Raw genomic sequence first — 10915 nt, 5'->3', positions numbered from 1 at the left:
TTCCAGTATAGCTAGGGATCCACAGAGAAACCTAGTCTCCAAAATCTCAAAAAAAAAAAAAAAAAAAAAAAAACAAAGTAGGAAAGAAAGAAAGAAAGAAAGGAACAAAGGAAGGAAGGAAGAAAGGAAAGAAGGAAAGAAGGAAAGAAGGAAGCAAATTACTTTATGCATATTTTGGGCTTCCTGTGTAATTTTTTTAAAGAAATTTAGGGTTTTTTTAAAGCATTTTCAGGATTTTTTGAAGATTGTTTTATACATTATTTTGGTTTTCTGTGTTTTAGTATATGTTTAGTGCTTTTTAAAAAAGATTTTAGAGTGTTTTTGTATGTTTGTTTGTTTTTGGCTTTAGGGTTTTCTTTAGGGTTTTAGTATTTTTTTGAGTTTTTGTGTGTATATGTGTTGTAGTGTGTTAAGGTCGAAGGCAGCATGGTCTACAGAGTGAGTTCGAGGACACCCAGAATTACACAGAGAAACTCAGTCTCCAAAAACTTGAAAAAAAAAGAAAAAAAAAGAAAGAAAAATAAAAAGAACGAAGGAAAGAAGAAAGAAAGAAAGAAAGAAAGAGAGAAAGAAAGACAGACAGAAAAAGAAAGAAAGAAAGAAAGAAAGAAAGAAAGAAAGAAAGAAAGAAAACAGATTTAGTGAAATTTATGGCTCTGTGTATTTTTTGTAGAAATTTAGGGTCTTTTAAAAGGTTAATAGGGTGTTTGGAAGACTATTGTAGAATTTTATTGGTTTTTTTATTGTTGCTTTTTTTTGTCTCCTAGGTTGTCGGGTTTTTTGTTTGTTTTTTGGCTGAGGGGTTTTCGTTTAGAGTTTTACTTCATTTATTTATTTATTTATTTATTTATTTATTTATTTATTTATTTATTTATTATTATTATTAATTGTATTTTTGAAGAAAAAAATAACTTTTTATTTTGGAGCTAAAGTGTATTAGCTTTGCCAGTCAAGGGTGGTTCATGCCTTTATTCCCAGCCCTTGGGGGCAGAGGCAGGTAGATTTGTAAGTTCTAGGCAAGCCTGGTCTACAGAGTGAGTTCCAGTATAGCCAGGGCTATACAGAGAAACACAGTTTCCAAAAACAAAATAAATCAAACCAAAAAGTAGCTTAAGGGTCATTTTGGGGTTGATATATATCTATATAATTTTATATTTTTTTTTACTTTAATGGTTTGTAGGGTTTTTAGATATATTTGGTTTTCAGATTTCTAGTGTAGGTTAAGTGTTTTGTTGTTTTTTTTTTTTCTTGGTTTTTAAGGACTATAGTGAGTTTTAGATTTTTGGTGTTTAATTTAGACTTAATTTAATTTTATTTTTTTTTGCTTTATTTCTTTGGTTTTTGTTTTGTTGGTTTTTTGTTTGTTTGTTTGTTTGTTTTAATTTAAAGGATTTATATTTGGTATTTAATTGTTTTACTGTTTCTAGGAAATTGTGGACCTTGCCTTCAATCTCAGCACTTAGGAGGCAGAGGTAGTAGATTTGTGAGTTTGAGGCTAGCCTGATCCAATGAGGGAGCTCTAGGACAGGTAGGGCTACACAGAGAAACCCAGTCATGAAAAACACAAAAAACAAATGAAATAAAATAAAATGAAATAAAACGATAAAAGATGAAAAGAAAGAAAAAAGAAAGAAAGAAAGAAACATAGATAGATAGATAGATAGAAGATAGATAGATAGATAGATAGATAGATAGATAGATAGATAGATAGATAGATAGATAGAAGGAAAAGGAAGGAAAGAAGGAAGGAAAGAAATAAGGTAGGAAGAAAGGAAGAAAGGAAGGAAGTAATAAATTAAGAAAGAAAGATAGATAGATAGATAGATAGATAGATAGATAGATAGATAGATGGATGGATGGATGGATGGATGGATGGATGGATGGATGGATGGATGGATGGATGGATGGATGGATGGATGGATAGATAGATAGATAGATAGATAGATAGATAGATAGATAGATAGATAGATAGAAAGAAGGAAGGAAAGGAAGGAAAGATGAAATGAAGGATAGAAGGAAGGTAGAAAGAAAGGAAGAAAGGAAGAATTGAAGGAAGAAAGAAAGGAAGGAAAGAAAGAAAGAAAGAAAGAAAAAATGAAAGTAAAGAAGGAAGAAAGGAAGACAGAGAAAGAAAACATAAAGGAAAGAATATAGGAAGGAAGGAAGGAAGGAAGGAAGGAAGGAAGGTAAGGAACTAGGGAAGAAAAGAAAGAAAGAATGAAAGAAAGAAAGAAAGAAAGAAAGAAAGAAAGAAAGAAAGGAAAAAAGAAAGGAAGAAAGGAAGCAAGCAAGAAGGAAAGAAAGAAAGAAAGAAAGAAAGAAACAAACAAACAAACAAAGGAGAGAGTTTTAAGTTCATTTGGATTCCTGTATTTTTAGAAGCGTGCTTTTGAGAGTTGTTTTTTTTTTTTTTTTCAGTTTTCTAGTGTATTTTTTTTTCTAGTAAGTTAACCAATTTTACTGTGTTTTAAATTTTTAGGGTTTTATTTATGCTTCAGAGATTTATTTTTAATTAATTATTATTTTTTTGTATTTTAATGCACATTGTGATATTGTGTGTGTGTCTGTATGTGTGTGTTCTTTTTTTTTTTTTTTTTTGGTTTTTTTTTTTTTGAGACAGTGTTTCTCTGTATAGCCCTGGCTGTCCTGGCACTCACTTTGTAGACCAGGCTGGCCTCGAACTCAGAAATCCGCCTGCCTCTGCCTCCCGAGTGCTGGGATTAAAGGCGTGCGCCACCATGCCCGGCCATGTGTGTGTTCTTGAATAATTATTTAAAATATGTGAGGTTTAATTTTGGTGTTTATTGGTTTTAGTGTTGCCAGGAAATGAGGGCCATTGCCTATAAAACCTAGACATAGGGATGAACAAGTAAGGGATTTTTAAGATGGAGGCTAATTTGGTCTATGGAGTGACACACAGAATGGCCAAAGAAAGACAGCGAAAGCCATTCTCCAAAATTCAAAAAAGAAAGAGAGAGAGAGAGAGAAAGAGAGAGAGAGGAAGGGAAGGAAGGAGGGAGGGAGGGAGGCAGGGAGGAAGGAAGGAAGGAAGGATGAAAGGAAGGAAGGAAGGAAGGAAGGAAGGAAGGAAGGAAGGAAAGATGGAAGGAAGGAAGGAAGGAAGGAAGCAGGCAGTCAGTCAGGCAAGCAGGAAAAGAAAGCAAGCAAGAAAGAGACAAACAAAAAAGAAAAAAGAATTGGGTTTCAGAGTTATTTTTAGCCTCTTTTACTTTTTTTTTGGAATTAATATTTTGGGGGTGTATTTTGTTTTTGTATTTGTTTTTTTTAAGGCTTTGAAGTGTGTTTAAAAGAATGTTTTGGAGAGTGTGTGTTTTTTTTTTTTTTTTTATACTTCTAGTATATTTTTAGTAGTTGTCCTAGTTTTTTAGAATTTTAGTGAATTTTAGGACTTGGGGTTTTATTTAGGCTTTAAGGATTTTTTTTTTAATATTTTAATGTTTTAATGTTTTCTTTGGGATTGTGTGTGTGTGTTCTTGAATATTTATTTCAATTTTGATGGTTTTAATTTTGAAGGATCATAGTTTTAGCATGGAAATAGCGGTCCATGCCTATAAAATCTAGCCCCAGGGATAAACAGGTAGTGGATATTCTAGTTGTCAGCTAGCATGGTCTACAGAATAACTTCCAGGACAGTGAGGGATACACAGAGAAACTCACTTTCCAAAAAATTACAAATAAATCAATGAAAGAAACAGAGGGAGGGAGAGAGAGAGACAGACAGACAGACAGACAGACAGACAGACAGACAGACACACAGACACACAGACACATAGACACACAGACACACAGACACACAGACACTCAGAGAGAGAGACAGAGAGAGATAAAAGGGGAAAGGAAAGAAGAAAGAAAAAGAGAGAGAGAGAGGAGAGAGAGAAGGAGGGAGGAAGGGGTGAGGGATGAAGGAAGGAAAAAAGGAACTAAGGAATGAAGGAAAGAAAAAGAATAAAGGAAGAAAAAAATAATTGTGTTATTGGGTCATTTTTGGTCTCATGTGCACTTTTTTTTTATTTTTAGGGGTTTTATTTAAGATTTTGAAGTGTTTTTAAAGAATGTTTCAGAGTGTTTATTTGTTTTCAGAATTCTAGTGTATTTTTCATATTTTTTCTTTTTTTAATATTTAGTGTGTTTAGGACTTTTGAGGTTTCATTTAGACTTCAAGGATTTATTTATTTTAATATTTCATTGCTTTCTTTATGTTCTTTTTTGTGGGTGTATTCTTGAATATTTATTTAAAAATTGAGGTATTTTTGTTTTGGTGGTGCATAATTTTAGAGTTGGTAGACAATGGCTGCCCCTTTCATATACATGCTAGCCCTAAGGTGAACTGGTAGGGGATTTTTTAGTTGGAGGCTAGCCTGGTCTTGAGATTGATCACCCAGAGAGCCAGGGATAAACCCAGTTTCTAAAATTTAAAAAATATAGAAAATGAAAGGGAGAGAGAGAGAGAGAGACAGAGAGAGAGACAGAGAGAGAGACACAGAGAGAGACAGAGAGACAGAGAGACAGAGAGACAGAGAGACAGAGAGAGAGAGATACATACATCGAGAGAGAGAGAGTGAGAGAGAGAGAGAAGGAAAAGGAAAAACAGAGGGAAGGAAAGAAGGAAGGAATAAGGAAGGAAGGAAGGAAGGAAGAAAAAGAAAGAAAGAAAGAAAGAAAGAAAGAAAGAAAGAGAGAGAGAGAGAGAGAGAGAGAGAGAGAGAGAGAGAGAGAGAGAGAGAAAGAAAGAAAGAAAGATAAAGAAAGGATACTTCTAAGTTCTTTAACTTCATTTGATTTCCTGGATTTTTAGAAGAGTGCTTTCGAGGGTTTTTTTGTTTTCAGATATCTAGTGTATTTTTGTGTTTTTTCAAGTTTTTTAAACAAGTTTACTGTGTTTTAAGATTTGGGGGAATTATTTTCCCTTCAGCAATTTATTTTTTATTTATTTATTTTTTTTTGTATTTTAATGCATATTGGGATTATTGCAATAGAGTACACATATTTTATACTAGTGTATAGAACAGATTTTAAGGTAGTAAATAGCCATAAAATATTGCTATCCTTATTAATTCTGGATCACAAAAAATATATATCACGAGAATATATTATTGTTCAATAATATTGAAATTATTTGAATTTTAAAAAATATTGCTTACAAATTTAATATAAAATATTTGCTACTAGGTCAATACACAGAAAATAAAGTAATAAAAATAAGAACAACCAAAACTTTAGTAAATTTTTTAAATGCTAATTCTTTAAAATTAGGTTTCAATCTAGTAAAGAATATATAATTTTTCTCTAAATAATACTGAAAATAAAAAATTATGAACATAATAGTGATTTTCTATTTTCACATATTTTTCATGCTTTCTTGGTAAATATATTAATCTTTAATAAAAGTGTTCAAAGAATGTGCAAATAGAATGTATTCATGAGAACATAATTAAAACAATTTTTATTTTTTAAATAAGATTATTTATTATATATTAAAATAAAATAACTATTTCTAAAAATGACATTAAAGAATACATGTCATATTAGTATTAACACATTCATATTATATTAAAATGAATTAAAGTATTTTATTAAATAAGCAATGTTATGACTGATGTATATAGCCTTAGTACAAAAAATGTATGTGTACGAATTCAAAAAATAAACCTGTTTTGTCACTTACTAATGTATAGCAAAACAAGTGACAAAAAGGTGTTACAAAAGGACACAGACTACTAAAGCTTTTGATATAAAGCATGATGTTGAATGATGTTAAAAGTTCTTTAGGAATAATATATTTATTGTCAGTGAATGTGGTGTGGCAACTGACAGGTCCTCCTACACTGGGACAGCTGCCGAGAGACCTGTGCTCATCAGGCTCTTTACTGAAAGCAACTGGAAATGAGGACCCTAAAGATTAAGGGTGGAGGTAAGGCCACCCTTGAGGAGTTCCTTCTGCAACATCCCGGTGGCTCAATTGTAAACTCACATTTCTTAATTACCAAGAACCCGAATAAATTAGAACTGAGAATATTAATACCAAACACGACCTAGTGCATACAAGCATTATTTTAGGGATCCTAAAATATCCTAAATCCTTGAGATGACTCTGTGAACAATGACAGAAATGGAACAACAACAACAACAACAACAAAAATATCAAAAGAGTGTCTAAAGCCCATGAGCTTTCTTTGGCTAAAGGGCAGAGATTTGTGCTGGCAGCTTTGAATGAGAAGACTAGCAATGCTTTGTTGTAAGAAATCAAGAAAGACCACATTTTCATAATCACTATCTTATAGAAAAAAATGCCTCAGATTTGAATAAGCAATTGTTTAATAAGACTACAGAGCAAGCAAAGCAAAAGAATAGCAAACTGAGGTTTATAAGTCTTTAAAGATCAGTTCAGCCTTTGGAAATGGCATAATGAGCATAATATAAAATATTACGATAATAGACAATATAAGCAATTGTACCATAAGATCAAAATTATCATAGCATTTCTATAGAATGCTGGATTGAAGAAGAACAGAACCAACTGCACAATATGTGAGCCAACGAGGATTTGCGACATGAAAGGTAGTTAAGTAGTTCGTATGTTCAATGAGCAAGATAGGATTAGGAAAACTGTGTTCTCTGGGCCCAGCCAAGCCCATTTTGTGGGAGTCTGCACTTTTTCTCCTCTTAGATGAAATCTTGCACAAGCCTTATGATTTTCCACTCACTTTCAGACAAAAAATGGCCTCCAGGTTCAATAACAGCTCCATTCATTCCTGTATAACAAAATAAACTCCAGCTTTCATTTAAAGGTAAATCTCCAGGTTAGAATCAATATTCTGTATCCACAGTCTTTTATTTTGAGAAAATACAGAAAAGATGAAGGTAGGAAGAGAGTACTAGGGGAGGATTCTAAAGATCATCTGAAGGACAGAGTTCTTGCCCCAAGATCTGTCTCAAGCAGAAAGCTCTGAGAGGATAATTCACTATACTTTCTTCTTAAAAACTTTCTTCTGCAAATTGTATCTTGGGTATTCTAGGTTTCTGGGCTAATATCTATTTATCAGTGAGTGAATATCAAGTGACTTGTTTTGTGATTGGGTTACCTCAAACAGGATGATATCCTTGAGATATATCCGTTTGCTTAAGAATCAAGAGATTCATGTAATTCATGCTTTGCAGCCCTGCACTTGAGCTGGGTGAGATTAGTAACTAGGCTCTGTTCTTCCTTACAGGATAGCAAGGGCAGGAAACCTCTCCCAGCAATTTTAGCTAAGGAAGGCTCAGCTGACTGGCCACTTGCATTCCAATCCTCTTCTACAATAGACAGTTTCTCTGTCTGTCTGTCTGTCTGTCTGTCTGTCTGTCTGTCTGTCTGTCTGTCTGTCTGTCTATCAGTCTCTCTCTCTCTCTCTCTCTCTCTCTCTCTCTCTCCCTTTCTTTCTTTCTTTCTTTCTTTCTTTCTTTCTTTCTTTCTTTCTTTCTTTCTTTCTTTCTTCCTTTTTCTTCTTTTTTTTCTTTGTTTTGTGAGAGGGGTTTTGAGGAATGGATTTCTCAGTATATCCCTGGCTTTTGTTGAGATCAATCTGTAGACCAGGCTGACCTTGAAATAAAAAAATCTACCTGCCTCTGCCTCCCAAGTTCTGGGATTCAAGGCAAGGACCACCTCAGTCTGGCAACCCTAAAACAGTTAAACTTCAAACATAAAATGCTATTTTTTTAAATCAAGATCAACAACAACAACAACAAAAATATTAAGAAATACACTAAAAAGCTAAAAAGGAAAATAAAGCCTAAATTAAACCCCTGAACCATAAAATACACTAAGACCCTTATAAAAACAACAACAACAATGGACAAACAAACAAAAAACAAAACCAAGAAAAAACACAAAAATTATTAAGGAAGCCTATAAAACAAACCAAACCAAACCAAACCAAACCAAAACCAAACCAAACCAAACCAAACCAAACCAAACCAAACCAAACCAAACCAAACCAAACCAAACCAAACCAAACCAAAACAAACCAAAACAAAACAAAACAAAACAAAACAAAACAAAACAAAACAAAACAAAACAAAACAAAACCTTTAAAACACTTCAAAAAACTCTACAAAACCTTTCGAAAACCTATAGTCAACTAAAAAATAAAATACACAAGGCAAAATGTTCCTAATACCTTTCTTTCTTTCTTTCTTTCTTTCTTTCTTTCTTTCTTTCTTTCTTTCTTTCTTTCTTTCTTTCTTTCTTTCTTTCTTTCTTTCTCTCTCTCTCTCTCTTTCTTTTTTTCTTTCTTTCTTTCTTTTTTTCTTCCTTTCTTGCTTTCTTCCTTTCTTAATTTCTTCCTTTCTTCCTACCTTTCTTCCTACCTTTCTTACTTCCTTCCTTTCTTTCCTTCTTCCTTCCTTCCTTCTTTCCTTTCTCTCTCTCTCTCTCCTTTCTTTCTTTCCTTCTTTTTTTTTTTTTTTGATTTTTTGGAGATTTGTTTCTCTGTGTATCCCTGTCTGTCCTGGATCTCCTTCTGTAGACTAGGCTGGCCTCAAACTCAAAAAGTGACTACCTCCACCTCCCAATTGCTGAGATTTAAGGCAAGGTCCACCACTTCCTGGGAATCGTAAAACTCGTAAACTCCAATTATAAAACCTTAACATTTATTTAAAAAAAAACCTCAAACACACAAATCACGCACAAACACACACACACATACATATGAAGACACATAAATGCCGGGTTTGGTGGCACACGCCATTGATCCCAGCACTTGGGAGGCAGAGGCAGGCAGGTTTCTGAGTTCGAGGCCAGCCTGGCCTACAGAGTGAATTCCAGGACAGCAAAGGTCTATATAGAGAAACTCTGTCTCGAAACACACATAAATACACAAGCACACACACACACAAACACACAAAACGTAAAAAAATAACCTAAAAAACCAAAAATACTAACACACAATGAAAAAAAAAAAAAAAAAAAAGAAAATGTAAAGCCTAAAAAAAAAAAAAAGAAATATAAAACATTTAAAAAACCCGAGTATCCTTAAAAACAACAAACAAACAAAAACAAACAACAACAACAACAACAACAAAACCAAACAAGGAAAAACAGAAAAGAACACTTCAATACCCAAAAATACTGAAAACGAAAACACCTCTAAAACACTCTTCTTAAAACCCTTAAGAAAAACACTAAAATTCTAAAAACATCAAAAATATACAAGAACTTAAAACTGACTCAAAAATTGATTTTTTTTTTTTTTTGGTTTGTTTGTTTGGTTAGTTGGTTTTTCTTGGTTTTTGTTTTTTTGACTTTTTGGAGATTGGGTTTCTCTGTGTTTCTCTCTCTGTACTGGAACCCAATCTATAGACCAAGCTGGCCTGGAACTCAGAAAGCTAATACCTCTGACTCCCAATTACTGAGATTAAAGGCAAGGGCCTCCCCTTCCTGCCATTCCTAAAATACTGAAACTTTGAAAATAAAATTTTAAATTTAAAAGAAAAAAGCCTCTAAAATACACACACACAGACATCGAGACACACACACAAACACAAACAAATAAACCTAAAAAAAGTGAAATATAAAACTCTAAAAAAAATTAAAAATAAAAAAACCCAAATCATTAAAACACCCTAGAATCTTAAAAAAAAAATTCCAAAAAAACTAAAAATAACTAAAATATTGAAAACCAAAAACACAAAACCTCTACAAGCTGCTTCAACAAAACCTACAAAACTTTTATAAAAAACAAAAACATTGTAAAAAAAAAAAACAACAAAAAAAAACAAAACAAAACAAACAAAAAAACCTAGTTAGTCCAAAATGTCCATAAAGTAATTTTTCTTTCTTTTCTTTCTTTCTTTCTTTCTTTCTTTCTTTCTTTCTTTCTTTCTTTCTTTCTTTCTTTCTTTCTTTCTTCCTTCCTTCCTTCCTTCCTTCCTTCCTTCCTTCCTTCCTTCCTTCCTTCGTTTCTTTCTTTCTTTCTTCCTTACTTTCTTTCTCTCTCTCTCTTTTTTTTCTTTCTTTCTTTTTCTTCCTTCCTTCCTTCCTTCCTTCCTTCCTTCGTTTCTTTCTTTCTTTCTTCCTTACTTTCTTTCTCTCTCTCTCTTTTTTTTCTTTCTTTCTTTTTCTTCCTTCCTTCCTTCCTTCCTTCCTTCCTTCCTTCCTTCCTTCCTTCCTTCCTTCCCTCTTTTTTCCTTTTCCTTCTCTCTCACTCCTCTCTCTCTATGTATGTATCTATTTATCTCTCTCTCTCTCCTTTTCATTTTCTATACTTTTTAATTTTAAAAACTGGGTTTCTCTGTTTATCCCTGGCGCTCTGGGAGATCAATCTCAAGACCAGGCTTGCCTCCAACTAAAAAATCCCCTACCAGTTCACCTTAGGGCTATCATTTATATGAAAGGGGCAGCCATTGCCTGCCAACTCTAAAATTATGCACCACCAAAAAAAAAAAAACCTCAATTTTTAAATAAATATACAAGAATACACCCACAAAAAAGAATACAAAGAAAGCAATGAAATATTAAAATAAATAAATTCTTGAAGTCTAAATGAAACCTGAAAAGTACAAAATACTAAAAATTAAAAAAAAACAGAAAAAATATGAAAAATACACTAGAATTCTGAAAACAAAAAAACTCTCTGAAACATTCTTTAAAAACACTTCAAAATCTTAAATAAAACCTCTAAAAATAAAAAAAGTGCACATGAGACCAAAAATGACCCTGTATCACAATTCTTTCTTTCTTCCTTTTTTCTTTTTTCTTTCCTTCATTCCTTAGTTCCTTTGTTCCTTCCTTGATCCCTCATCCCTTCCTCCCTCCTTCTCTCTCTTCCTCCCTCTCTCTCTTTTTCTTTCTTCCTTCCTTTCCCCCTTTTTCTCTCTCTGTCTCTCTCTCTGTCTCTCTATCTCTCTGTCTCTGTGT

The sequence above is a fragment of the Mus caroli genome, unplaced genomic scaffold (genome assembly GCF_978045245.1).
Source record: "Mus caroli unplaced genomic scaffold, Mus_caroli_1 scaffold_31, whole genome shotgun sequence".
Taxonomy (NCBI): domain Eukaryota; kingdom Metazoa; phylum Chordata; class Mammalia; order Rodentia; family Muridae; genus Mus; species Mus caroli.
This window is presented reverse-complemented; position numbering follows the sequence as displayed.